The sequence below is a fragment of the Oxyura jamaicensis genome, chromosome 4, assembly GCF_011077185.1.
Source record: "Oxyura jamaicensis isolate SHBP4307 breed ruddy duck chromosome 4, BPBGC_Ojam_1.0, whole genome shotgun sequence".
In the NCBI taxonomy this organism is placed as follows: Eukaryota; Metazoa; Chordata; class Aves; order Anseriformes; family Anatidae; genus Oxyura; species Oxyura jamaicensis.
Window position 1 is genome coordinate 82,163,829 of NC_048896.1, and position 9,690 is coordinate 82,173,518.

The 9,690-nt window shown below is 36.2% G+C and overlaps 1 long non-coding RNA gene across 2 annotated transcripts in view; it reads right to left on the reverse strand.

Annotated features, from left to right (window-relative positions):
- Positions 1 to 1,195: 1,195 nt before the first annotated feature.
- The window catches only part of LOC118165729, an 18,683-nt gene continuing 10,188 nt past the window's right edge, over positions 1,196 to 9,690 (reverse strand). Inside the window, exon 3 of one of the 2 annotated variants that reach the window (XR_004750195.1) lies at positions 1,196 to 2,094. This is a non-coding gene — a long non-coding RNA (uncharacterized LOC118165729). Of the gene's footprint in view, positions 2,095 to 5,902; positions 7,246 to 9,690 lie in introns of those variants that run through there. The other variant, XR_004750194.1, reaches the window with a different exon arrangement.

The window sequence follows — 9,690 nt, forward strand, 5'->3', positions numbered from 1 at the left end:
AGCAAAAAAATCTATTCTGAAAAGACAGATATTGGCTTGATGTTAGGGTTTTGATATCTCCCTATCTTTTATACACATGCCAACAGAAATCTGAATATTCTCTTAGCATCAGTGAATATGCTAAAGCTCTTTGTTAGACTGCAACTAAATTCAGGTTATTTGGAAAGCTCTAGTTCAAATACGTTAATTTGGATAACATTCATCAGCTAGTTGCAGGTACAAATAAAGTTAGGAAGACCTTTTATATGGCATTATGAAAAATAAATACCTCTTGCTTCAAAGTAGTTAAGGTTTTTGAACAAGTTAGCTTATTTTTTTTATCCCCAAGGAGTAAAATCAACCAAAAGTAAATGAAAATAATATTTTAAATATATTTTATTTGATCAGAGATTGAGACAAACTATTTGAACTCAAAATTACTGATTTTTCTATTTTGATCCATTTTGAAAACACTAATTTCAGATACATATGCATGTGTTTTGTGCATCATCAATTTTTCCATATATTTATGTCTGTATGTATTGATGAGTGGCTGTGCTGTTGCCAAGACTATGTGCATATGTGAAGCTATATTTGTATGGGACTGTAATAATCTTTATTTGACCAGCTGATGCAGCTGGTAGGAACTGAATGAGCTTGCAGACTCACAAGCCTTGTTGCAAATCTGGAACAGAAGCAGTAACCTCAGGCTAAATACTCACTTCAGACGATTGCTCTGAGTTTAGCTTGATTATTTTGAACAGTTAGACAATTTGAGAAATAATGTGATTGGCATGAGAAGAGCAGAAGGGCAGGTTAGCAAAAGGAGAGAAGACAGGGTTGCTTACCCCCATGCAACAAGCAGAAACTGAGAGGGGGGTAATGATCATCTTGAACTGAGAAGTACAAGTGCCACTTTTTGCCTCAGTTAGATAATGAGGGAGTTAAATATCTTTTAGTTTTGTGATAGCTGAAAGAAGGGAAGATACTGCTAATGGCATGAGCCAGCACAGAAAAGCCTAGCATGGAGCTGGGGAATATGTTAATGCATAGTCTAAGGAACACGCTCCTTTGGGAAAAATAGTGCTTGGTCTCATTTTCTTTCCTCGTGAGACACAAAACCCTGCTCCTAAATCTTGCCAGGCACTACCTGTGGGTGGCACACTGAACTTGGTAGTATTTCATGCTATGAGGACTTTAGTGGGAGAACTGGATTATATAGTCCTATTCACAAAGTCACAGAATCACAGAACAGTCGAGGTTGGAAGGGACCTCCTGAGATCATCTAGTCCAACCCCTCTGCTCAAGCAGGGTCACTGGTTTGTTTTTGTGATGGACCAATTTATAGATACTATTCTCAGCATTTCCCACTTGTTTCTCATAGTTGTATCACACCATCATGGGTACAGAACACACATCTGGGAAAGCACCATTAGCAGCAGGGAAGTGGCAGAGGCTGAGCTCTGCTGACCACTGGTGCCACCAAGCCTTTGTAGTGTGACACCACCCAGAGACCTGGCAGGAACCAGAAGGCATTCAAAAAGGGACAGAAGCTCTCATAGTCTCCCATCATAATATGGCTTTTCTTTGACTTGCCATTGAAGACATGCCTGGAAACTGGGAATAAAGACAACCTGGTTCATGTATTCAGAGACAGGAATGAGCTCACCACTGTGACATGGAAGTTTAGCTACCAGAACTCACAGTAAATTGCATAGTCACCTGTTTCACTGACTTAATTTCTCCACCCTAAAAGAAACTACTCTGTGAGATTGAATGCCAGCTACCAACTTGGGACCGAGAGGCTCCAAGATATGTGTATAGCAACAACAATTTTAATGAAGAAATATTTAATTTCAAATTTCTTAGCACTGGTATAGATTGCACTTGTAAGGAGTTTATATTAAATAAAAAGAATGGCCTTTTATTTCACTGGAAGTAATGCATGAGCACTCTGGGATATTTCAGTGTTAAAATCCAGGGATGATATTCATTCTCCTTTGAAGGGCAAGGTGTAAACATGTTCGATAGATTCATTGTTTACAATGCTGCATCAAGCAGCAGATATATTTGCTCCAGAAAATATAGTTCCAAGTAATTCATTCACTTTCAGTTCTGTAAAAATCAGGAGGTAGAGAATGAAATGAGAATAATGCTTCTCCACATAGCAGAGAGGAAGAACATTTTAGATGTCATTTCAAACCTGTAACCCAATTAAGATATTTCCTTCTTCCATGAGGCCTAATTTTAAATTTTTCATATTAAATCAATACATTAAAATTTTCATATTAAACTATGAAGTTTAAAATCTGATAAGGGAGTGTTGTGCTACAGAAAAATACCCCCCCCCCTTTTTTTTTTTTTTAAGATCTGGGCACAGAAAGAAAAAACGTGCTCCCAGCAATACTCACATTTTAGATGCTGCAGTTTTGATTCTGATAGTTTACAGAATGATTCTAGGTGACCAAGTCTCCCTACACAATGAGAAGCAAGAATTATTCACCTAAATACTGGGATCCAGTGAAGCGAACGTGCTAGGTAAATAGCCTAAGTATGTCCACAGCCCTACCCTACAACTCATGAGGCTGATATAGTAAAGCACAGTAAAACATGCTATGAATAGAGGAGTATGAACAGCTAGGTTAATTGACGATCATAAACAACTACAGTCTTAATGATTCCTATTGTTCCTCTTTGGCTGCAGAAGAAAAGATGATGTAGGAGTGTCAGAGCAGGAGGAGAATATGGTATCAATCAGGTGACTGACAGTCATCTCCCTGTGAAGCAGATATAAGACAGATATATAGATGTATAGACACACACATATTCACCCATATATACATATGTATATATATGGGCGAATATATATATGTGTGTGTGTGTAGGGAAAACATGAAATGTTGTGTTGTGAATGGGACCTCCAAAACTACATGTTTCCCAGACAGTCCCTCCACTCAGTCACCGCACTGATACAAATAAAATGAGAATGAAATGCTTGATTTGAAAAAAAATATCTTTTAACCATAAGCCTAAGCCCTGTTCTAGGCATATTCTTATTTTGAAGCCTGGGGAAAGTGCTATTTTCAGCATGGATGTTTGAATCCTAAATTGGGATTTAAAACAAAATAAAGCAAAACAACTTGCACAACCCTCAGTTTTTCACAGCTTTTTTAACATAACTGTTTCCTATCTGTGGACTTTTTCTTTGAAAAGACAAGTAGTTACACATGCATTTTAAAACAGTAGGATAACAAAAGAGATGCCTTTTTTTTTTTTTTTTTTTTTTCTTAAAGACTTCTGTTTATGCTATGTAGCATCATTCATTTTCTTTAGGTTGTTTTTGTTATTCATCCCTGTGCTCAACCTGCTCATCTGTAAAGTTCTGTCTCTTTTGTTTTTCTCTTCTGTCTCAGATTTTCATCATTGAAACAGAGAAGATTTGTTTTATGCCTCGATTTAATTTACCATTTCAGTAAATTTCTTCTGACAATGTTCATACTGTAGTTAGTGTGTGTACCAATGATAACAGTTGCATCGATTACTTTACTGACAAGTAATATAAAAAGGAAGGAAACTAACTGCAATGCTTTCTCAAGGAATGAGATTTTTTTCTGTATTATGAATATAAAGGGAAAGGTGGAATGAAATAAGCTGCAGCAATAAAGAGGAAAATTAATTCCAAGCTTTTACAGATGGCTGCAGTTGTATTACTTAACATGCATGTCAGCTGTAGGAGAATGTTTGAAAAATTAGGTTCAGCTCGACAATAAGGAATCACAAAGCTTTCCAAATGGACCAAATTCAACACTGAAGTGAAACGCTGAAGTCAGTGGGGTTACAAAAACAGTAAATTTAGCACTTTATGCTTTGACTCTTTTAATATTTGTGCTAAAACAAAATGGAAGGGGGGATACTTGCTCTCTACCAAGCTGCTATTACAGAGAGGTTAACGATAATGTACTAACATGAATGCTGAAGTGTTTTCCTTTTTTTTTTTTTTTTTTTTTTTTTATTGTGGTAGATAATAAAAGTATCACATGACCTTCCAGAAAGAAACTCTCACACCGGAATTAGTAGAAAAAATTCACTGCAATCCTTGTTTATTTCCATCTATAGGGAATGCAGTGATTATTGGTATAAGACCATGTAAAAAATAAAAATAAAACCACAATCTTTATTAAAATAGACATCAGAGTTATAGAGTTGACATCACCAAGAAGCCTAATGCTGTGTTCTGATGGTTAAAGACAGAAATAAATGAGACCTCAGTGCATTACCATTCTTAAGGAGAGTGGAGGTAGTGTAAAAGGACATCTGTGAGTAGTAGTGACAATTTATTTCCAGTTTTATAACAGTTACAACATTTCTTACAATAAATTCTTTGGTACTTGATGTGGCATAAAATATCTCTGATGATCTTTAATGACAAAGAAGTATACACGTGTTCTAATGGAATAACGAGTGAATACATTTTTTTTACATTAGAAAACACATTGTTATTATGCTTCACAATGGTCTTTTACTTATCCAGGTTAATATGCAAGAATCTAAAAAGGAGAGGACTATTCAAAAATCGACAAAATTACAAGGAAATTTGGAATGTTTGACCTTACAAGAGAAGAAGGAAGACATCGAAAAAGGCTACCAGTAGTTTCCTAAAACTATGGTAATATTTTGAGAAGCTTTTAGATTTAGAGTATGAAATCAAGTTTTCTGAGAAGACTTTCATTAAATCCAAGAAGACACTTTACTGAGCCTACATTTCAAGAGTTACATCTATGGCAAGACTGTTCTCTGTAGAACTGAGAATCTCTGCAAAGAGATTCTCCAAGCCCAGAGCAGTAGTGGATGATCTGGGCTAACCTCTGCCAGCTTTCTGTCAAAGAAAAAGAGACTGCAGGGTGCTTAGTAACCACACAGGTGTCATCTTAAAGTTGCTGTTATTAGAAGGTCATGATGGAGTAAGGAATGAACAGAGCCGGCATTTCATGTGGTATGTACACCTGAAGCCTGCCAGAATTTTACCTTTATTTTTGTTTTTCATCAGCCTTGGTGGGTTAATTCATATATTTAAGTTAAATATGTGGCAAAATATGTTTTTGGAGGACTGGAACCTATAGGAGAAGTGATTAGAAGTGGGAGTACCTGAAGTGCAGAATTCAGAGTGGTCTCCTCCCAGACACAGTTGATCCTGAGGGTGCCTCCTGCTTTAGGGCATACCAATCCATCTGGCCTTTTCTCTTATTCAAAACAGAATGTTGTCCCCAGAAGGTTGCTGGTAAAGTGCAAAAGTTTTGGTGCTTCTTGGATAGATGACATACTTGCACAGCTCTGTTAGTCCTACACCAGATCCAGCACTTCCACATTTGTCCTAGTAAATGCTTAAAGGTCCCATGGCAAGGAGGAGGCTAACCAGGCTGAACACAGCTTCATAACAATTAGGACATTCAGTATTTTACTGTTTTACTGTGTATTTTACATTTCCAGTATTTTAACTTTATGAGAACAATGCTATCAGATGAAACTTTCTTTTCAGTTTTAGAACATTTCTAACATATATTTTAACATTTTCCAACACTCTCAGAGTTCTGGCATCATACACATTTTTCTCAACAAAGAGAAAAGGGGAGTTTTAGGTTGCGCCAGGGGAGTTTTGCGCCAGGGGAGTTTTAGGTTGGATGTTAGGAAGAACTTCTTTACCGAAAGGGTTGTTAGACACTGGAACGGGCTGCCCAGGGAAGTGGTGGAGTCACCATCCCTGGAGGTCTTTAAAAGACGTTTAGATGTAGAGCTTAGGGATATGGTTTACTGGGGACTGTTAGTGTTAGGTCAGAGGTTGGACTCGATGATCTTGAGGTCTCTTCCAACCTAGAAAATTCTGTGATTCTGTGAAATACTGTAATTTTTAAAAATATGCTTGTTTTCAAAATATGCTTTCCCATTTTGAAAACCTAATGCAAGTTTCTCTTATAACTATTCAATTTTAAGCTTATAAAAAAGTCTGAAACATCAGTTAAACATCCTGATAACACAATTTAAAACTTAGAAGAGAAAACTGAGCATTTTCAGATTATTTTGTAAGCATTTTAATTAGCTTCTCAGGAATAACCACATCAATTTCTCAGACCTGCCAGTGTTCCCATCATAACAGTATTTCAGAAGGAATTTCACACCATTACTAGTTAAACAAAGTGGAGAAGGCATTTTTAAAATGTGGGAAAGGAAAAAGGGGAATATTCTGACAGAGTAATGGACCTGAAGTCTGCAGTACCACATACAGCAGTCTCTGAAGTTAATTGATAACCACCTGTTTTTTTCAAAGGACATAAACTTTTTCCCACTTGATCACATTCCTAGCAGCACTGGAAACAGACAACTTCTGAAGGACTTCAACACTGGACTAAAAAGGTGTAATTTATTTTCTTAGAGGCTGGAATAGTGACCTTCTGCTCTCCCTACCAACCTGAATTTTGCTGTGATCCTATGACCCTGTTATTATTATGGAATTCAATATGTTGCACCACAACATGCCCTCCCTTTTTAAGGTAGAGGTTACACAAATGCATCTTAATTGTCTTTAGTTGCTGCAGTTTATGTTTGGTTTATTAAGGGAAACACTGATTCTTAGCAAATCCATGGAAGAGGTAATCATGCTGACCTTTCTAACTCTGCTGTACAACGGAACAGCAAAAAGAGAGAGCAGATAAAAATAAATAAAGAAGGGAGGTTTGTTACTGCTATCTGTTGTTTCTTCCTCTTCATGAGAATAATGCAGTTCAAAACATTGGGCTGTCAGTGCAGGACATGTGTTGATTTTAATAATTAAGCACTGTTGGGTTGCTGACACTATTAGTCAAGGGTCAGTAGACATTTTCATTACAATTGCCATTTTCCAAGACTTCATAACTGTCTCTTTGATTCATGCTGGGCTGAGCCTTAGTGTGTAGGTTATCAACTTCCTGGCATTTTTTGCCTCACCATAATAATCTATTTTTCAAGTTTTCAAACCATAGCAGCTTAAGATTGTTTCAGTCTGTTTCCATTAGGAGCCTGTAAGCTAGGAGGACTGAAGAGAGCAGGGATTTTGAAGCCTCATTTCTTTCCAGTCTCTAACAAAAAACACTGAAGCCTTGGGTCCAAGGACTGGGTAGAAGAGAACTGCATGTATCAGTGGAGAACTGTAGGAGCTGCGGAGGCAGTGTTTTTCCAGTCTTATAAGAAGTTTCTGGGAAGCGGGTTACTTTTCTTTGAATGTAGCAGCAATCTCTAAGAGACACAAGTGTGAGAAAAGAAAATAGCCTCCGCAATCTACACAGTAGATGGACTTCAACTACTTGCTTTGTTATGAGTTATTTAGGAAACATGCAGGAGGAGTTATTTAGGAAACATGCAGGAGGAGTTATTTAGGAAACATGCAGGAGTTTTTTGTTTGTCCTTTTTTTCACCTTTTCCTTCCCAACTTTGTATTGTGTGGACATAACTTTTCTGGAACACTTCCTTGCAGGCTCAAGTTCTAAACCTACCATGAGTTTACTTGTTAGGATGATGTCTGTATTCTGGCTTATCCAGTTCTTGTCAATCATAAAAACCAATCACTTCAGAAAAAGCCATTTACCTATTGATTCAAAGAAACTTGCTGATCTGAGTTACATGAATTATATGACACATTAGAAAAAAATACAGAATAAGCATCCATTTTGTCACTCAGAATCCAATAAATATTGTGAAATAGATACTGCTATTCCATAATACTACAGGCTAATCTGTTCCAGTGGCAATTAAGTCTCTCTGTTCTTGAATTGTATTATGCTGAAACGTGTGCTTTTTTTTTTTTTTTTTTTTTTTTTTTTTTTTTTTTTCCAGATAGATTGGTCCTTATGCTTAATTCAGTTCTGGTTACTTGGAAAAGTAACCCATCCATTCCAAAAGAGATGGAATCTTGACTCTAGCTTAAATTCAGAGACAAACTGAAAAATATTTTTGCATGCCTGTTAATTCCTTTAATAAATAAATAAATAAATAAATAAATAAATAAAAAATAAACTACCTTGAGCAAAGAGTTGATAGCAAAAGAAACAAGCAAACAAACAGATCTGCTTCAAATGCAATGCTTGAAAACATAAATACTGGAACAATTATATTGTTTGTTGAATTTTGACTACTATTCCACAAATGTAGTCATGAAACATGAACCTACATTGCTTGCGTGGTTTGTTCAGCCCAGAGAAGAGGAGACCGAGGGGAGGCCTTGTGGCAGTCTGCAGGTTCCTCATGAGGGGAGCAGAGGGGCAGGCGCTGAGCTCTGCTCTCTGGGGACAGCGACAGGACCCGAGGGAACGGCATGGAGCTGGGACAGGGGAGGGTCAGGCTGGGTGTTAAGGAAAGGTTCTTCAGCCAGAGGGTGGTTGAGCACTGGAACAGGCTCCCCAGGGCAGTGGGCATGGCACCGAGCCTGCAGCACTTCAAGAAGTGCTTGGACAGTGCTGCCAGACACATTCTGATTTTGGGGTAATCTTGTGTGGAGCCAGGATTTGATCCTTGTGGGTCCCTTCTAACTCAGGATATTCTATGATTCTATGATTGTTTACATATTGGTTTACTGTACGTCATTTTTCTTCAAGTTCAAACCTATTCAGATAAAATCAAGAAAGAGAGCTGCAAAATCAAGTGAATTCAAATTTTAAAAGAAATATTTCTTTACTGTACATGAACTGGTAAATAGACTACCATTTTTTCTCACTCGCTATTAAGTTCTGTATTTAAGCAAAATGTCATCAAAGCTGTAAATATCTATGTATTTATGTATAAATAAAAAGAAAGACCATCAAAAGAGTTGAAACCACAAAAGTAAATCTTTTTGTTGTTGTTGTAAATACCTAGTGAATCCAATTATTAGAACTGAACAGTGCTCATATATCTTACTATTCCTTTTCTGATATTAAAAGCAAAATACAGAACAGTTTCCATACTTTTAATATGATGAAAATTATTTTGGTTTACTTTGAAAAGGTCAGAAATAAGTGTATACACAAACATTTTCTACAGCTTCAAAATAAGTATTCAACTTGTGGTTGTAAGTTTTACCGTTTTGCAGTTTCAGCTATAAAGGCTCTGAAACTACTCTGAAATATTTTTTCTGAAGGGAGAGAACATCTCTTTATGCAGTTAATACAACTACAAAGGAGTCATGAATGAAAATGAAGTCCGTAACTATATTACCTGCTCTACAATTATAAGTGTGGCAATTAATTTTCTCAAAGCTTGAACCAGCACTCCAGTTTGTGAGTCACAACAAAGTAAGCTTTGGAGAGTTTTATAGATAACCACTCATCGAATAAGTTCACATTGAATGTTACAAAAAAAAAAAAAATAATAATTCTATTAATACACTCCTCCAGAATTTTCTGTGTAATTGCCCTGAAGAGATAAAAATGCATATAGGTTTATCAAGAGATTGTTAAATAGGTAAATGATAGATATCAGTTACACGTGAATGACAGTTTTTGGAATGTATTTTAGCATTAGCAAATTCCTGAGTCACAGATTTCCTGAGAAGAAGGTGTGTCTAAAAGGTATTCTGAATTCATTGAAATCTGAGTTAGACAGAAAAAAAAAAAAAAAAAAAAAAAAAAAAAAAAAACTTAAAAATATTTTAAAAAATAAAAAAAAACAAAAAAAAAAAAAAAAAAAAAAAATTAAATAATTAAATTT